The sequence below is a fragment of the Pseudophryne corroboree genome, chromosome 1, assembly GCF_028390025.1.
Source record: "Pseudophryne corroboree isolate aPseCor3 chromosome 1, aPseCor3.hap2, whole genome shotgun sequence".
Lineage (NCBI taxonomy): Eukaryota > Metazoa > Chordata > Amphibia > Anura > Myobatrachidae > Pseudophryne > Pseudophryne corroboree.
In genome coordinates, this window is record NC_086444.1 from 1,171,190,015 (window position 1) to 1,171,208,633 (window position 18,619).

Sequence of the window (18,619 nt, forward strand, 5' to 3'; positions counted from 1 at the left end):
CGGCGCTGGGTCCACGCCTGTACTTCCGCGGGCTGTGCCGTCCGAGCAGCAGCAGCACTGACTGAGTGTGAGAGACCGCCCTCCACTGCTGCTGCTGGTGGTAGGTTGTGATGCGGGGACTGCTTTACTAACGTGGCTATTACCTCCATGAGGGGGAGGGGGTGGGTGCTGCCTATTTTTTCAGTCCCGGGCCCCACAATTTCTGGTGGCAGCCCTGGGGGTGTGCTAGAGACAGGATGTCAGTGTGATGTCCTCTGTGGTATCAGTGTGACAGTGACTGGTGTGTGCTAGAGACAGGATGTCAGTGTGATGTCCTCTGTGGTGTCAGTGTGACAGTGACTGGTGTGTGCTAGAGACAGGATGTCAGTGTGATGTCCTCTGTGGTGTCAGTGTGACAGTGACTGGTGTGTGCTAGAGACAGGATGTCAGTGTGATGTCCTCTGTGGTGTCAGTGTGACAGTGACTGGTGTGTGCTAGAGACAGGATGTCAGTGTGATGTCCTCTGTGGTGTCAGTGTGACAGTGACTGGTGTGTGCTAGAGACAGGATGTCAGTGTGATGTCCTCTGTGGTGTCAGTGTGACAGTGACTGGTGTGTGTGCTAGAGACAGGATGTCTGTGTGATGTCCTCTGTGGTGTCAGTGTGACAGTGACTGGTGTGTGCTAGAGACAGGATGTCAGTGTGATGTCCTCTGTGGTGTCAGTGTGACAGTGACTGGTGTGTGCTAGAGACAGGATGTCAGTGTGATGTCCTCTGTGGTGTCAGTGTACCACCTGATACAGCTGGGGCAGCCTGTGTAATAGACAAGATATTTTCTGACATCATACAGTATGTTCTGAGTATAAATGGTGACTACTGTCTGTAATCTAAACTGTGTGATTTTAGGATATTAAAGTAAGTTATGAAGATGAAGTGTGATTGGATCTGTGGTTTCCAATTTGTTTTTATACACAAAAAGATATCACAAATCTAGTGCAAAAATAAATGGGGACAGACACAGAGAGAATTCTCTTGGATCATGAAGCACCTGTGAAAGGATAATACAGCCACTCACACAGCTAACTCACTGCTAACCTAACAATGTGTCACCTGCAATCAGTTTGTGAATGATCGTGTGTTGCTTAATGCACAATAAAAATGCTGCCGTGGGATGTCTATTACATGTGGTAGCGTCTCCCACACTATCTAGCAATCGTATGTGGGTGAAAAGTGTATAAGATGTCCCAAGAGGCGCTATTGCTTAATGAAATGTTTTTACACAGCTGGATTAATGATAGTCGACTAGTAACAGTGAATGGCTGGCAATGTCATGTGGTGTAATCAGTGACAATGTGAATGTAAGAATATTAATGTGGATACATCCCTTCATGCAAGGTGTGTCTTGGTGTGTAATGGTATCTTTAATAACTCCTTCAGCGTCCTCTTCCTTATTCTATAGAGCTCCGGAATGTGGACGTTCCATATGCAAAAAATAAGAAAATTCTCCTTGTGTGTGCTGGTTTTTACACATTGAATAATGGCCTCAAGATTTAAAGCCATACAACACACAACAGATACCATTTAAAAAGTAATGTTCATAACAAAAAATATATTGAAAAGGCACACTAGCACAGAGGGAATATCTAGACTGATTATGGTTGTAAAAATTACTGGAAGTACTGAGAGCTGTCTCCAACTCTCAGATAGATGTGGCAAAACTCCAGAATCGACCTTCCGGGATTGGTGACCTGGATACCGGCAATAGTAACAGTTCCTGTCAATACGGATATTCCCCGTGCCCCTTCCAACGCGTTTCAACCCGTACTCGGGTCTTTGTCAAGCCAATTGAAGCTGAGATTTGTAGGCGACTTTTGTCAGGAATGGCGAGAAATCAAGAACATTATTAATAAACGCTGGCCGATATTATTAAATGACCAGGACCTAGCGGACAATTTGGGCACTGCAGTATCCATGATCTGGAAGAGATCGCCAAATCTCAGAGACAAGCTCATCAGCAGCCATTTCTGTTGTATCCCCCGGAAGAAAAACCAGGAAAAAGGGGACATACCCCTGTGGTTCCTGTAAAGTATGTGAACATGTAGATATGGAACCCATTATTAAAAACAGATTTGGGGGAAAAAGTGGAAACATGTGAGTTTATGAATTGTCAAACCTCAAAAATCATATACTGTATTCAGTGCCCATGCAAAATGATGTACGTTGGTATGACCACAAAAATGGTTAAAACACGTATCATGGAACATATGGGTAATATTAAGAACGTTGAAAACGATCTAGCAAGGTTCAGACAAATTTCCACTGTTGCCAGACACTTTCTTCACAAACACTCGAAATCCCCCGGGGAGCTTAGATTTTTTGGCCTGGAAAGGCTGAAAATGGGCATTAGAGGGGGAGATGTGTCAAGAGAACTTCAAAAGTTAGAAAGCTGGTGGATATTTAAGCTCAACACCGTGGCTCCAAATGGTCTGAATGAGAACATTAATTACAGTGTTTCTCTGACGTCCTAGTGGATGCTGGGACTCCGTCAGGACCATGGGGATTAGCGGCTCCGCAGGAGACAGGGCACAAAAATAAAGCTTTAGGATCAGGTGGTGTGCACTGGCTCCTCCCCCTATGACCCTCCTCCAAGCCTCAGTTAGGTTTTTGTGCCCGTCCGAGCAGGGTGCAAATCTAGGTGGCTCTCCTAAAGAGCTGCTTAGAAAAAGTTTTTAGGTTTTTTTATTTTACAGTGAGTCCTGCTGGCAACAGGCTCACTGCAACGAGGGACTTAGGGGAGAAGAAGTGAACTCACCTGCGTGCAGGATGGATTGGCTTCTTAGGCTACTGGACACCATTAGCTCCAGAGGGATCGAACACAGGCCCAGCCATGGAGTCCGGTCCCGGAGCCGCGCCGCCGACCCCCTTGCAGATGCCGAAAAGTGAAGAGGTCCAGAAACCAGCGGCAGAAGACTTTTCAGTCTTCATGAGGTAGCGCACAGCACTGCAGCTGTGCGCCATTGTTGTCACACACTTCACACCAGCGGTCACGGAGGGTGCAGGGCGCGGGGGGGGGGGCGCCCTGGGCAGCAATGATAATACCTCGTTTTGGCTAAATGGATGTATTTAACCCCTGCCAGGTCTCACAAACACCGGAGAAGAGCCCGCCGAAATAGGGGGCGGGGCCTATCTCCTCAGCACACAGCGCCATTTTCCTGCTCAGCTCCGCTGCGAGGAAGGCTCCCAGGACTCTCCCCTGCACTGCACTACAGAAACAGGGTAAAACAGAGAGGGGGGGCACTTTTTTGGCGATTTTTATATATATTAAGCTGCTATAAAGGAGACAACACTTCTATAGGGTTGTTCCTATATATTTATAGCGCTTGGGTGTGTGCTGGCAAACTCTCCCTCTGTCTCCCCAAAGGGCTAGTGGGGTCCTGTCTTCGATAAGAGCATTCCCTGTGTGTCTGCTGTGTGTCGGTACGTGTGTGTCGACATGTATGAGGACGATGTTGGTGTGGAGGCGGAGCAATTGCCAGTAATGGTGATGTCACCCCCTAGGGAGTCGACACCGGAATGGATGGCTTTGTTTATGGAATTACGTGATAATGTCAGCACATTACAAAAATCAGTTGACGACATGAGACGGCCGGCAAACCAGTTAGTACCTGTACAGGCGTCTCAGACACCATCAGGGGCTGTAAAACGCCCTTTACCTCAGTCGGTCGACACAGACCCAGACACGGACACCGAATCTAGTGTCGACGGTGAAGAAACAAACGTATTTTCCAGTAGGGCCACACGTTATATGATCACGGCAATGAAGGAGGCTTTACATATCTCTGATACTGCATGTACCACAAAAAGGGGTATTATGTGGGGTCTGAAAAAACTACCTGTAGTTTTTCCTGAATCAGACGAATTGAATGAAGTGTGTGATGAAGCGTGGGTTAACCCCGATAGAAAACTGCTAATTTCAAAGAAGTTATTGGCATTATATCCTTTCCCGCCAGAGGTTAGGGCGCGCTGGGAAACACCCCCTAGGGTGGATAAGGCGCTCACACGCTTATCAAAACAAGTGGCGTTACCGTCTCCTGAAACGGCCGCCCTCAAGGATCCAGCGGATAGGAGGCTGGAAACTACCCTGAAAAGTATATACACTCATACTGGTGTTATACTGCGACCAGCCATCGCCTCTGCATGGATGTGCAGTGCTGGGGTGGTTTGGTCGGATTCCCTGACTGAAAATATTGATACCCTGGATAGGGACAGTATTTTATTGACTTTAGAGCAATTAAAGGATGCTTTTCTTTATATGCGAGATGCTCAGAGGGATATTTGCACTCTGGCATCGAGAGTAAGTGCGATGTCCATATCTGCCAGAAGAAGTTTATGGACGCGACAATGGTCAGGTGATGCGGATTCCAAACGGCATATGGAAGTATTGCCGTATAAGGGGGAGGAATTATTTGGGGTCGGTCTATCGGATTTGGTGGCCACGGCAACAGCCGGGAAATCCACCTTTTTACCTCAGGTCCCCTCCCAACAGAAAAAGACACCGTCTTTTCAGCCGCAGTCCTTTCGTTCCTATAGGAACAAGCGGGCGAAAGGACAGTCTTATCTGCCCCGAGGCAAAGGAAAGGGTAAGAGAGTGCACCAAGCAGCTTCTTCCCAGGAGCAGAAGCCCTCCCCGGCTTCTGCAAAGCCCTCAGCATGACGTTGGGGCTTTACAAGCGGACTCAGGGGCGGTGGGGGGTCGACTCAAAGAATTTCAGCGCACAGTGGGCTCACTCACAGGTGGACCCCTGGATACTGCAGATAGTATCTCAGGGTTACAGGTTGGAATTCGAGAAGTCTCCCCCTCGACGGTTCCTAAAGTCTGCTCTGCCAACGTCTCCCTCAGACAGGGCGGCGGTATTGGAAGCCATTCACAAGCTGTATTCTCAGCAGGTGATAGTCAAGATACCCCTCCTACAACAGGGAAAGGGGTATTATTCCACTCTATTTGTGGTAACGAAGCCGGACGGCTCGGTAAGACCTATTCTAAATCTGAAATCTTTGAACCTGTACATACAAAAATTCAAGTTCAAGATGGAGTCACTCAGAGCAGTGATAGCGAATCTGGAAGAAGGGGACTTTATGGTGTCCCTGGACATCAAGGATGCTTACCTGCATGTCCCAATTTGCCCTTCACACCAAGGGTACCTCAGGTTCGTGGTGCAAAACTGTCATTATCAGTTTCAGACGCTGCCGTTTGGATTGTCCACGGCACCTCGGGTCTTTACCAAGGTAATGGCCGAGATGATGTTTCTTCTGCGAAGAAAAGGCGTATTAATTATCCCTTACTTGGACGATCTCCTGATAAGGGCAAGGTCCAGAGAACAGCTGGAGGACGTAGTAGCACTAACCCAAGTAGTGCTGCAACAGCACGGGTGGATTCTGAATTTTCCAAAATCTCAATTGAACCCGACGACACGTCTGCTGTTCCTGGGAATGATTTTGGACACGGTTCAGAAAAAGGTGTTTCTTCCGGAGGAGAAAGCCAGGGAGTTATCCGAACTTGTCAGGAACCTCCTAAAACCAGGAAAAGTGTCTGTGCATCAATGCACAAGAGTACTGGGAAAGATGGTGGCTTCTTACGAAGCGATTCCATTCGGCAGATTCCACGCACGAACTTTTCAGTGGGATCTGCTGGACAAATGGTCCGGATCGCATCTGCAGATGCATCAGCGGATAACCTTATCGCCACGGACAAGGGTGTCTCTTCTGTGGTGGTTGCAGAGTGCTCATCTGTTAGAGGGCCGCAGATTCGGCATACAGGACTGGGTCCTGGTGACCACGGATGCCAGTCTGAATGGCTGGGGAGCGGTCACACAGGGAAGAAACTTCCAGGGAGTATGGTCAAGCCTGGAGATGTCTCTTCACATAAATATACTGGAGCTAAGAGCGATTTACAATGCTCTAAGCCTGGCAAAACCCCTGCTTCAGGGTCAGCCGGTGTTGATCCAGTCGGACAACATCACGGCAGTCGCCCACGTAAACAGACAGGGCGGCACAAGAAGCAGGAGAGCAATGGCAGAAGCTGCAAGGATTCTTCGCTGGGCGGAAGATCATGTGATAGCACTGTCAGCAGTGTTCATTCCGGGAGTGGACAACTGGGAAGCAGACTTCCTCAGCAGACACGATCTACACACGGGAGAGTGGGGACTTCATCCAGAAGTCTTCCACATGATTGTGAACCGTTGGGAAAAACCAAAGGTGGATATGATGGCGTCTCGCCTCAACAAAAAACTGGACAGGTATTGCGCCAGGTCAAGAGACCCTCAGGCAATAGCTGTGGACGCTCTGGTAACACCGTGGGTGTTCCAGTCAGTGTATGTGTTTCCTCCTCTGCCTCTCATACCAAAAGTACTGAGAATTATACGGCAAAGGGGAGTAAGAACGATACTCGTGGCTCCGGATTGGCCAAGAAGAACTTGGTACCCGGAACTTCAGGAGATGCTCACGGAAGATCCGTGGCCTCTACCTCTAAGACGGGACCTGCTTCAGCAGGGACCGTGTCTATTCCAAGACTTACCGCGGCTGCGTTTGACGGCATGGCGGTTGAACGCCGAATTCTAAGGGAAAAAGGCATTCCGGAAGAGGTCATTCCTACACTGGTAAAAGCCAGGAAGGAGGTGACTGCACAACATTATCACCGCATTTGGAGAAAATATGTTGCGTGGTGTGAGGCCAGGAAGGCCCCCACGGAGGAATTTCAACTGGGTCGATTCCTACATTTCCTGCAAACAGGATTGTCTATGGGCCTCAAATTGGGGTCCATTAAGGTTCAAATTTCGGCCCTGTCGATTTTCTTCCAGAAAGAATTGGCTTCACTTCCTGAAGTCCAGACTTTTGTAAAAGGAGTACTACATATACAGCACCCGGTTGTGCCCCCAGTGGCTCCGTGGGACCTTAATGTAGTTTTGGATTTTCTCAAATCCCATTGGTTTGAGCCACTCAAAGCGGTGGATTTGAAATATCTTACATGGAAAGTAACCATGCTACTGGCCCTGGCTTCAGCCAGGAGAGTATCAGAATTGGCGGCTTTATCATATAAGAGCCCATATCTGATTTTCCATTCGGACAGGGCAGAACTGCGGACGCGTCCTCAGTTTCTGCCTAAGGTGGTGTCAGCGTTTCACCTGAACCAGCCTATTGTGGTGCCTGCGGCTACTAGCGATTTGGAGGATTCCAAGTTGCTGGACGTTGTCCGGGCATTGAAAATATATATTTCAAGGACGGCTGGAGTCAGAAAGTCTGACTCGCTGTTTATACTGTATGCACCCAACAAGCTGGGTGCTCCTGCTTCTAAGCAGATGATTGCTCGTTGGATTTGTAGCACAATTCAACTTGCACATTCTGTGACAGGCCTGCCACAGCCTAAATCTGTCAAGGCCCATTCCACAAGGAAGGTGGGCTCATCCTGGGCGGCTGCCAGAGGGGTCTCGGCATTACAACTCTGCCGAGCAGCTACGTGGTCGGGGAGAACACGTTTGTAAAATTCTACAAATTTGATACCCTGGCTAAAGAGGACCTGGAGTTCTCTCATTCGGTGCTGCAGAGTCATCCGCACTCTCCCGCCCGTTTGGGAGCTTTGGTATAATCCCCATGGTCCTGACGGAATCCCAGCATCCACTAGGACGTCAGAGAAAATAAGATTTTACTTACCGATAAATCTATTTCTTGTAGTCCGTAGTGGATGCTGGGCGCCCATCCCAAGTGCGGATTGTCTGCAATACTTGTACATAGTTATTGTTACAAAAAAATCGGGTTGTTATTGTTGTGAGCCGTCTGTTCAGAGGCTCCTACGTTTGTCATACTGTTAACTGGGTTCAGATCACAAGTTGTACGGTGTGATTTGTTGTGGCTGGTATGAGTCTTACCCGGGATTCAAAATCCTTCCTTATTGTGTACGCTCGTCCGGGCACAGTATCCTAACTGAGGCTTGGAGGAGGGTCATAGGGGGAGGAGCCAGTGCACACCACCTGATCCTAAAGCTTTATTTTTGTGCCCTGTCTCCTGCGGAGCCGCTAATCCCCATGGTCCTGACGGAGTCCCAGCATCCACTACGGACTACGAGAAATAGATTTATCTTTAAGTAAAATCTTATTTTCTTCAGACTTGAATATATAAGTCTCTATATTGCCTCAAGAAAACTTCCTTTATTAAAAAATAGACTTCTCTCTTTGAATTAGTTAACCAAGCTCCTTCGTACTTTTCATGTTTGATCACCAAAACTCTCTGTCCTTAAAACTGTAATACTCCTCAAAAGAAAAAACAGATATCTGTCACTTTCGGACCTTTCTTAAAATAAATTTATTCTTCTATGGGAATTTTAGAATACACTATGTATAAAAGACAGTATATGATATCAACAGTATGTTACTTGTTATGTTTTACTAATATTCATTTATAGTAACATCTGAAAAATCCGGAATTGGTCAAGATGAGTTTCTCTAACACTATAAGTATACTGGATACTCTTGGATGTAACAATTATACAGGATCCTTACTTGAATATCTGTTACGCCATAGATGTGCCACACTACATAGATTAAATAATGCATCATATTAATGGTAGGTTAAAACTTGATGTTTGGTTAATATCTGTGTAGGGTATCATCTTGATATCTGGAAATACATCAGATTTGCCTCTCTGCCACCATAGGAATAATAGAGATTCTTGGTTGCCCCAAAGGTGCTGGACGCTTACCTGTATATATATATACACGATTGACATCGAGTATCTATGACACCATAAGGGTAATATTATAAAGAAGCCAGATATTGACCAAGATAGGGGATATATATTGAATATCTGTGACACTATGGGGGTCATTCCGAGTTTTTAGCTCGTTGCAGATTTTCGCAATGGAGCGAATTGGTGGGAAATGCGCACGGTATGCAGCGCGCCTGCGCCAAGTTATTTAACACAAAACTTTGCTAATTTACTCACGGCGTAACAAAGCTTTTCCATCGCTCTGCTGATCGGAGTGTGATTGACAGGAAGTGGGTGTTTCTGGGCGGAAACTGGCCGTTTTATGGGAGTGTGCAGAAAAACGCAGGCGTGCCAGCAGAAAACGCAGGAGTGTCTGGGGAAACGGGGGAGTGGCTGGGCGAACGCTGGGCGTGTTTGTGACGTCAAACCAGGAATTAAATGGACTGAGCTGATCGCACTGGAGGAGTAAGTCTGGAGCTACTTAGAAACTGCGGGGAAATCGTTACGAGAAATTTTGCCAAGCTTTCGTTAGCAAATCTGCTATGCTAAAATACACTCACAGTAGGCGGCGGCTTAGCGTGTGCAATGCTGCTAAAAACGGCAGTTAGCGAAAATCTCGGAATGAGGGCCTATAAGTGTAACACTATAAAGATGCAAGATACTTACCAAGGCATATGTGCCTTATTAAGACACATATGTATGATTTAATTATAACCAATATCTCGCTATGTGATAGAAATAGCGTGATATGATCAGGATGACAAATGATATTATGATCATTTTTGCCAATTTAATACGCTATTTAACCTATACACTTACTGTGGAACCACCATCTTGGTTAAGGGCCACACACAGATAATGTATGTTTGTGGTACAGTTATAATATGGCTTTCTGGGGAGATTAATATATGCTGTGTATCAAATGTTCTTTTGACATCATAAGGATGCCAGACACCAAGATATATGCTTATTATGCATTCATAACTAATACTTTTTGTTATAATTACCAGATATCTGCTTTTGGACTATTATGAATAAGGGCTATATGCTGTTAAGCAATATTTGCATAATAGATCTTGCATGCATGAAATGCTCCTTTTGACACTATGAATATAAGACAATGGGGATAGTAAGTCTATTACATCTATACACCATAAATTATCTGTGTATATACTAGAGATAAGCGGGTTCGGGTCGTTGAGATCCGAACCCCCCAAACTTCACCTATTTTACACGAATCCGAGGCAGCCTCGGATCTTCCCGCCTTGCTCGGTTAACCCGATCGAGGCCGAACGTCATCATCCCGCTGTCGGATTCCCGCGAGATTCGTATTCTATATAAAGAGCCGCGCGTCACCGCCATTTTCACTCGTGCATTGGAGATTGAACGGAGAGGACGTGGCTACCTTTTCTGCCTGAAAAGCTCCATATCTGTGCTCAGTGTGCTGCAAATATCTGTGCTCAGTGTGCTGCAAATATCTACGTTCTCTGCCTGAAAAGCTCCATATCTGTGCTCAGTGTGCTGCATTTTGGTGACCAACAGTATATTGTTGTACAGTACAGTAGGCCATTGCTGTATCTTGCAGCTCCGTGTCACTGCAAGAATCCATTCCATATCTGTGCTGCATTTTTTTTGAGCAGTATATATAGCAGTACAGTGCAGCATTTTGGTGAGCAACAGTATATAGTTGGACAGTACATTAGGCCATTGCTGTATCTTGCAGCTCCGTGTCACTGCAAGTATCCATTCCATATCTGTGCTGCATTTTCGTGAGCAGTATATATAGTATTACAGTGCAGCATTTTGGTGACCAACAGTATATAGTTGTACAGTACATTAGGCCATTGCTGTATCTTGCAGCTTGTCATGATCCGGGTATCTGGACGCCATTATTTGCCATTTAGATGTCTCCTGAGGCTGGCTCAGCGTTCCAGGGCCGGATCTCACCTGTGTTACTGATGTCCATGCTCTACATCTCCCTCCTATCACTCTGAGACACTGTCACAGCGGCATCACGTTTGGAGTCTCCAGCCTCTGCGGCCTCCGCCGCCGCTCCTGTGTTTCCAGATTACTGATTGTCAGTGTGGCGTTTCATGTCTGCCGCGATCTCTGCTGTTATCCATGTGGTTCCAGCGTGCAGGTTACCAGTGTGACGTCTCCTTCCCTCCGCGGTCTGCACCGCCATCACTGCTGAATCTCCACATGGTTTCTCAAACTAACTTTCCCTCCAAGTGCCAACATGGGCGCAGCCATGTTGGTTTCAGTCACATGCCTCAGTTTCCACCAATCCGCTGCTTCTGTAATCTGCATAATTGCCCAGCCAATGCCTGCCTTGCTGCAGGTATAAGTATCCTATGCCTGGGCCAGGTAGTCGTCAGTGCTTTGGTTGTCAAACCTTGTTCCAGTCTCTCTCTCTCCTATGATTGTTTCTCCAGGTTTCCAGCTCCTGTTTCCAGCAGCCACTAAGAGACCCGCACCTGCTTTCTATCTTGCGGTGCAGCCTGACTCTGCAGTCCTCCGTGACTACTCCAGCTTCCAGCTACCAACTATCTGCTTCCAGCGGTCAGCTTCCAGCAGTATCCAGCTTCCTTAAAGTGCCGGTGTTGTTCCAGCGAATACTTACATACCAGCAGTATCCACAAACCATCGGTAACCACCTTTCATCTTTCCAGTATCCACGCTCCCTAGCTTCATCCTATCACCTGGCTGGTCCCATCCAGCATCCACTCCATGTCTTCATCATCTGGCTGGTCCCATCAAGCATTCACAGCAATCCTTTCAGCTACAGTGATTCAGCTCCAAGAATTACATCTGCTGACGTGTTCCTCGGCTACCCTCACTACTACAGACAGGCCTGGTAAGCACAATCCATCTATGGGACTTTAACATCTGATCCATATCCTACCAGTGCTCTGTGGCTCCAGCCAAGTTCTTAGTGATCCAGGAACTGTACCATTTTATCACTGCTTGTTCTTTATTTACTGCTGTGCAAAATACGGAGTTTGTTAATAAAACTTTTATTGACTTTTAAACCCTGGTTGTCATGGTCACACCTTCAGGTGATCCTTCTCCACTACACTTACATGTCCAGGGGTCTGATTAAACCTTCCAAGTTTAAGTTTATCTCAGCACCTACAACTGAGGCTTCCTCCTGTCAGCCCAGACCCTCAGTTGTGACAGTAAGCACTGACCATATGAATCCAGCCGGAGACCAGGATCAAGCGGCCAGGCCGATTCAAGAACTGGCAACCAGACTCGAACATCAGGAGGCTGCACAAGGCCACATTATCCGCTGTCTCCAGGATCTCTCCACTCGGCTGGATGGGATCCAAACGACCCTCCGTGGATCTGGCGCATCCGGTGCGTCCACCACAGGAACACCAGCTGTAACCCCACCCACCTTACCCATTTCTGCTCCACGTCTTCATCTTCCAACGCCAGCAAAATTTGATGGATCTCCAAGATTCTGCAGGGGATTTCTCAATGTGAAATTCACTTTGAGCTACAACCTGGCAGTTTTCCCAGTGACCGTACTAAAATTGCCTATATTATTTCCCTTCTTAGTGGCTCAGCCCTTGACTGGGCATCACCTTTGTGGGAGAAGTCAGATACCCTGCTGTCCTCCTATACTGACTTTGTGACATTTAGGCGAATCTTTGACGAGCCAGGCCGAATAACTTCAGCTTCTTCTGAGATTCTCCATTTACGCCAGGGTACGTGTACTGTGGGACAGTATCTTATACAGTTCAAGATCCTGGCATCCGAACTGGCATGGAACGACGTAGCCCTGTATGCTGCATTCTGGCATGGCTTATCAGAACGCATCAAGGATGAATTAGCTACCAGAGACTTGCCCTCTAAGTTGGATGAGCTAATCTCATTATGCACAAAAGTTGATCTACGGTTCAGAGAAAGAGCAACTGAGCGGGGAAGGTCATCTACTCAAATCTTCTGCTCCTCCCCCTCGTCAACCGTCTCCATCCAAAGATGAACCCATGCAAATTGGTCGTTCCAGTCTATCTCCTGCTGAGCGCCGAAGATGTCTTTCCGAGTCCCTCTGTCTTTACTGTGCAGCTCCGCCTCACGCAATCAATGCTTGTCCCAAACGTCCGGGAAACTTCAAGTCCTAGCTCGCCAAGGAGAGGGCCGGCTAGGAGTAATGCTCTCCTCTCCATCTCCTCATGATTGCAATCTCCCAGTCTCGCTTCAAATTGCTCAACGTCATAGGAACGTCATTGCCCTCCTAGATTCCGGAGCAGCTGGGAATTTCATAACTGAAGCATATGTTAAACGGTGGTCCCTACCCACTGAGAGACTTTCCTCATCCATTTCCTTGACTGCCATGGATGGCAGTAAGATTTTTGATGCAGTTATTTCTTTAAGGACTCTACCAGTTCGTCTGAGAGTAGGAGTTCTTCATTCAGAATTTATTTATTTTTTAGTGATTCCAAGAGCCACACATCCTGTGGTTTTGGGCCTTCCATGGCTTTGTCTCCACAATCCATCGATTGACTGGAAGACTACGCAAATACTAGCATGGGGTCCCTCCTGTGCTGAGACCTGTTTGTCCAAAGTGCTTCTTGATTAGACGACCTAGAGGAGGAAGAACAATGTTCCACCTCCTCCATATCAAGACTACATGGACGTGTTCAGTAAAGCGTCTGCTGACATCCTTCCTCCTCATAGGGAATGGGACTGTCCAATAGATCTCATCCCAGGGAAGGTTCCACCTCGAGGCCGAACTTATCCGTTGTCCATACCAGAGACGCATTCTATGGAAGAATACATTAAGGAGAATTTGGCGAAGGGTTTCATCCGACCTTCTTCTTCCCCAGCAGGTGCAGGTTTCTTCTTCATGAAGAAGAAAGACGGTGGCCTGCGGCCGTGCATCGACTACAGAGGCTTGAACGACATTACCGTTAAGAACCGATATCCTTTACCCTTAAATTACAGAACTCTTCGATAGAGTTAGCGGAGCAACCATCTTTACAAAGTTGGATTTGAGGGGTGCCTACAATCTCATCCAGATCCGAGAGGGTGACGAGTGGAAGACCGCCTTTAACACCCGTGATGGACATTATGAGTTCCTCGTCATGCCCTTCGGATTAAGTAATGCTCCAGCTGTCTTCCAGCATTTCGTGAAGGAGATCTTCAGAGACATCTTATATCGCCATGTCGTGGTTTATCTAGATGATATACTCATCTTTGCCAATAATCTAGAGGAACATCGTTTCTGGGTAAAGGAGGTTCTGTCCCGTCTCGAGTCAATCATCTCTATTGCAAATTAGAGAAGTGTGTTTTTGAAGTCAAATCCATTCCGTTTCTAGGCTACATTGTGTCCGGTTCCGGACTAGAGATGGATCCTGAGAAATGACGGCCCTCATTCCGAGTTGTTCGCTCGCAAGGCGATTTTAGCAGAGTTGCTCACGCTAAGCCGCCGCCTACTGGGAGTGAATCTTAGCATCTTAAAATTGCGAACGATGTATTCGCAATATTGCGATTACACACCTCGTAGCAGTTTCTGAGTAGCTTCAAACTTACTCGGCATCTGCGATCAGTTCAGTGCTTGTCGTTCCTGGTTTGACGTCACAAACACACCCAGCGTTCGCCCAGACACTCCTCCGTTTCTCCGGCCACTCCTGCGTTTTTTCCGGAAACGGTAGCGTTTTTTCCAACACGCCCATAAAATGGCCTGTTTCCGCCCAGAAACACCCATTTCCTGTCAATCACACTACGATCGCCTGAGCGAAGAAAAAGCCGTGAGTAAAAATCCTAACTTCATAGCAAATTTACTTGGCGCAGTGCGGACATTGCGCATGCGCACTAAGCGGAAAATCGCTGCGATGCGAAGATTTTTACCGAGCGAACAACTCGGAATGAGGGCCGACAAGCAATCCAGAATTGGCAGATACCCTTAACCCTCAAAGGGGTCCAGAGGTTTTTAGGATTCGCCAATTACTACAGAAAGTTTATACAAGACTTTTCCACCATTGTGGCGCCTATCACTGCGTTGACTAAGAAGGGTGCTAATCCGTCCAAGTGGTCTGAAGAAGCTATGCAAGCTTTTCATCTTTTAAAGCAACGATTCATCTCTGCTCCGGTTTTGAAACAGCCTGACATCGACTTTTCCTTTCATCCTAGAGGTGGATGCCTCCTCCGTTGGAGTAGGAGCGGTGTTATCCCAGAGAGCTAAAGATGGTCATCTACATCCTTGCAGTTTCTTCTCCCAGAAGTTCTCCCCAGCTGAGTGCAACTATGCCATTGGCGATCAGGAGTTGCTGGCAATCAAACTCGCTCTAGAGGAGTGGAGATACCTGTTGGAGGGAGCTTCTCATTCAGTTACCATACTCACCGACCACAAGAATCTTTTATATCTGAAAGGCGCACAATGTCTTAACCCTCGTCAGGCCAGATGGGCACTTTTCTTTTCCAGGTTCGACTTTAAACTCCAGTTCTGTCCGGGCTCTCAGAATCGCAAGGCCGATGCCCTTTCCCGCTCTTGGGAGCAAGAAAACGAGTCGTAGTCTTCTGACCAGCATCCTATTATTAATCCGTTGGCATTCTCCACGGTAAGGATGGACTCTACGCCCCCACCAGGGAAAAGTTTTGTGAAACCGGTATTAAGGAAGAAGCTCATGCATTGGGCCCATGCTTCCCGTTTCGCCGGACATACAGGCATTCAGAAAACCCTTGAGTTTCTCTAGGTCTTATTGGTGGCCAACTCTGAAGGACGTCATGGTGTTTATTGCATCTTGCCCAAAATGTGCCCAACACAAAGTATCCCGCCAGTCGCCTGCGGGGCAACTGGTTCCGTTATCCATTCCCCGTCGACCATGGACCCATTTGTCGATGGACTTCGTTACAGACCTGCCTATGTGCAACAAGTTTAATACCATCTGGGTGGTAGTTGACCGATTCACCAAGATGGCACATTTCATTCCTCTCACCGGTCTTCCATCAGCTTCCAAGTTGGCTCAAGTATTCATTCAAGAAATCTTCCGACTTCACGGTCTTCCTGAAGAGATCATCTCTGATAGAGGAGTACAATTTGTAGCCAAGTTCTGGCGAAGTTTGTGTCAAGTCCTCCAAGTTAAATTAAAGTTTTCTACAGCTTACCATCCTCAGAAATGGTCAAACTGAGAGGGTGAATCAGGACTTGGAGGCCTTCCTCCGCATCTATGCATCTTCCTCTCAAAACGACTGGGTTCAACTCCTTCCCTGGGCCGAGTTCAGCCATAACAACAAATATCATTCCTCATCGTCAACACCATTCTTCATTAACTATGGATTCCACCCTAAAGTTCCAGAATTCCAGCAACTTCGGTACCAGCAGTGGATATCACCTTACGCCAGTTTTCAAATAACTGGAAAAATGAGCGAGCGGCTCTGCTCAAAGCATCATTTAGATACAAGAAGTTTGCGGATAGGAAGCGTAGGGCAGTTCCTGCTCTCAAGGTGAGTGATCGTGTGTGGTTGTCAACGAAGAATTTGAGGTTAAGAGTTCCCAGCATGAAGTTTGCACCTCGTTACATCGGTACTTTTCGAGTTGAACAAGTCGTCAATCCTGTTGCTTACAGACTCCAGTTACCCCCCTTCTTGAAAATACCTAGGACATTCCATGTTTCCCTTCTGAAACCACCGATTCTGAATCGCTTTCATTCTGCACTACCTCTGGCTCCTAAAGTCCAGACTCAACAGGGAGTTGAGTATGAAGTTGCCAAGATTCTGGATTCACGTTTCCGTTACGGTCAGTTGCAATATCTTATCGACTGGAAGGGCTATGGTCCTGAAGAACGCTCTTGGACCAATGCTTCAGATGTCCATGCTCCTGTCTTGGTCCGGAATTTCCACTCCAAGTTTCCTCAAAAGCCGAAGAAGTGTCCTGGGGCCACTCCTAAAGGGGGGGTGCTGTCACGATCCGGGTATCTGGACGCCATTATTTGCCATTTAGATGTCTCCTGAGGCTGGCTCAGCGTTCCAGGGCCGGATCTCACCTGTGTTACTGATGTCCATGCTCTACATCTCCCTCCTGTCACTCTGAGACACTGTCACAGCGGCATCACGTTTGGCATCTCCAGCCTCTGCGGCCTCCGCCGCCGCTCCTGTGTTTCCAGATTACTGATTGTCAGTGTGGCGTTTCATGTCTGCCGCGATCTCCGCTGTCATCCATGTGGTTCCAGTGTGCAGGTTACCAGTGTGACGTCTCCTGCCCTCCGCGGTCTGCGCCGCCATTACTGCTGAATCTCCACATGGTTTCTCAAACTAACTTTCCCTCCAAGTGCTAACATGGGCGCAGCCATGTTGGTTTCAGTCACATGCCTCAGTTTCCACCAATCCACTGCTTCTGGAATCTGCATAATTGCCCAGCCAATGCCTGCCTTGCTGCAGGTATAAGTATCCTGTGCCAGGGCCAGGAAGTAGTCAGTGCTTTAGTTGTCAAACCTTGTTCCAGTCTCTCTCTCTCCTATGATTGTTTCTCCAGGTTTCCAGCTCCTGTTACCAGCAGCCACTAAGAGACCCGCACCTGCTTTCCATCTTGCGGTGCAGCCCGACTCTGCAGTCATCCGTGACTACTCCAGCTTCCAGCTACCAACTATCTGCTTCCAGCGGTCAGCTTCCAGCAGTATCCAGCTTCCTTAAAGTGCCAGTGTTGTTCCAGCAGATACTTACATACCAGCAGTATCCACAAACCATCGGTAACCACCTTTCATCTTCCAGTATCCACGCTCCCTAGCTTCATCCTATCACCTGGCTGGTCCCATCCAGCATCCACTCCGTGTCTTCATCATCTGGCTGGTCCCATCCAGCATTCACAGCAATTCTTTCAGCTACAGTGATTCAGCTCCAAGAATTACATCTGCTGACGTGTTCCTCGGCTACCCTCACTACTACAGACAGGTCTGGTAAGGACAATCCATCTATGGGACTTTAACATCTGATCCATATCCTACCAGTGCTCTGTGGCTCCAGCCAAGTTCTTAGTGATCCAGGAACTGTACCATTTTAATCACTGCTTGTTCTTTATTTACTACTGTGCAAAATACGGAGTTTGTTAATAAAACTTTTATTGACTTTTAAACCCTGGTTGTCATGGTCACACCTTCGGGTGCTCCTTCTCTGCTACACTTACATGTCCAGGGGTCTGATTAAACCTTCCAAGTTTAAGTTTCTCTCAGCCCCTACAACTGAGGCTTCCTCCTGTCAGCCCAGACCCTCAGTGTTGCTGCAAGTATCCATTCCATATCTGTGCTGCATTTTTGTGAGCAGTATATATAGTATTACAGTGCAGCATTTTGGTGACCAACAGTATATAGTTGTACAGTACAGTAGGCCATTGCTGTATCTTGCAGCTCCGTGTCACTGCAAGTATCCATTCCATATCTGTGCTGCATTTTTGTGAGCAGTATATATAGTATTACAGTGCAGCATTTGTGACCAACAGTATATAGTTGTACAGTAGCCATTGATATAATTTTACTGGCATATAATTCCACACATTAAAAAAATGGAGAACAAAAATGTGGAGGGTGAAATAGGGAAAGATCAAGATCCACTTCCACCTAGTGCTGAAGCTGCTGCCACTAGTAATGGCAGAGACGATTCAATGCCATCAACGTCGTCTGCCAAGGCCGATGCCCAATGTCATAGTAGAGAGCATGTAAAATAAACTAAAGTTCAGTAAAATGACCCAAAAATCTAAATTAAAAGCGTCTGAGGAGAAGCGTAAACTTGCCAATATGCCATGTGGCAAGGAACGGCTGAGGCCCTGGCCTATGTTCATGGCTAGTGGTTCAGCTTCACATGAGGATGGAAGCACTCATCCTCCCACTAGAAAACTGAAGAGTTAAGATGGCAAAAGCACAGCAAAGAACTGTGCGTTCTT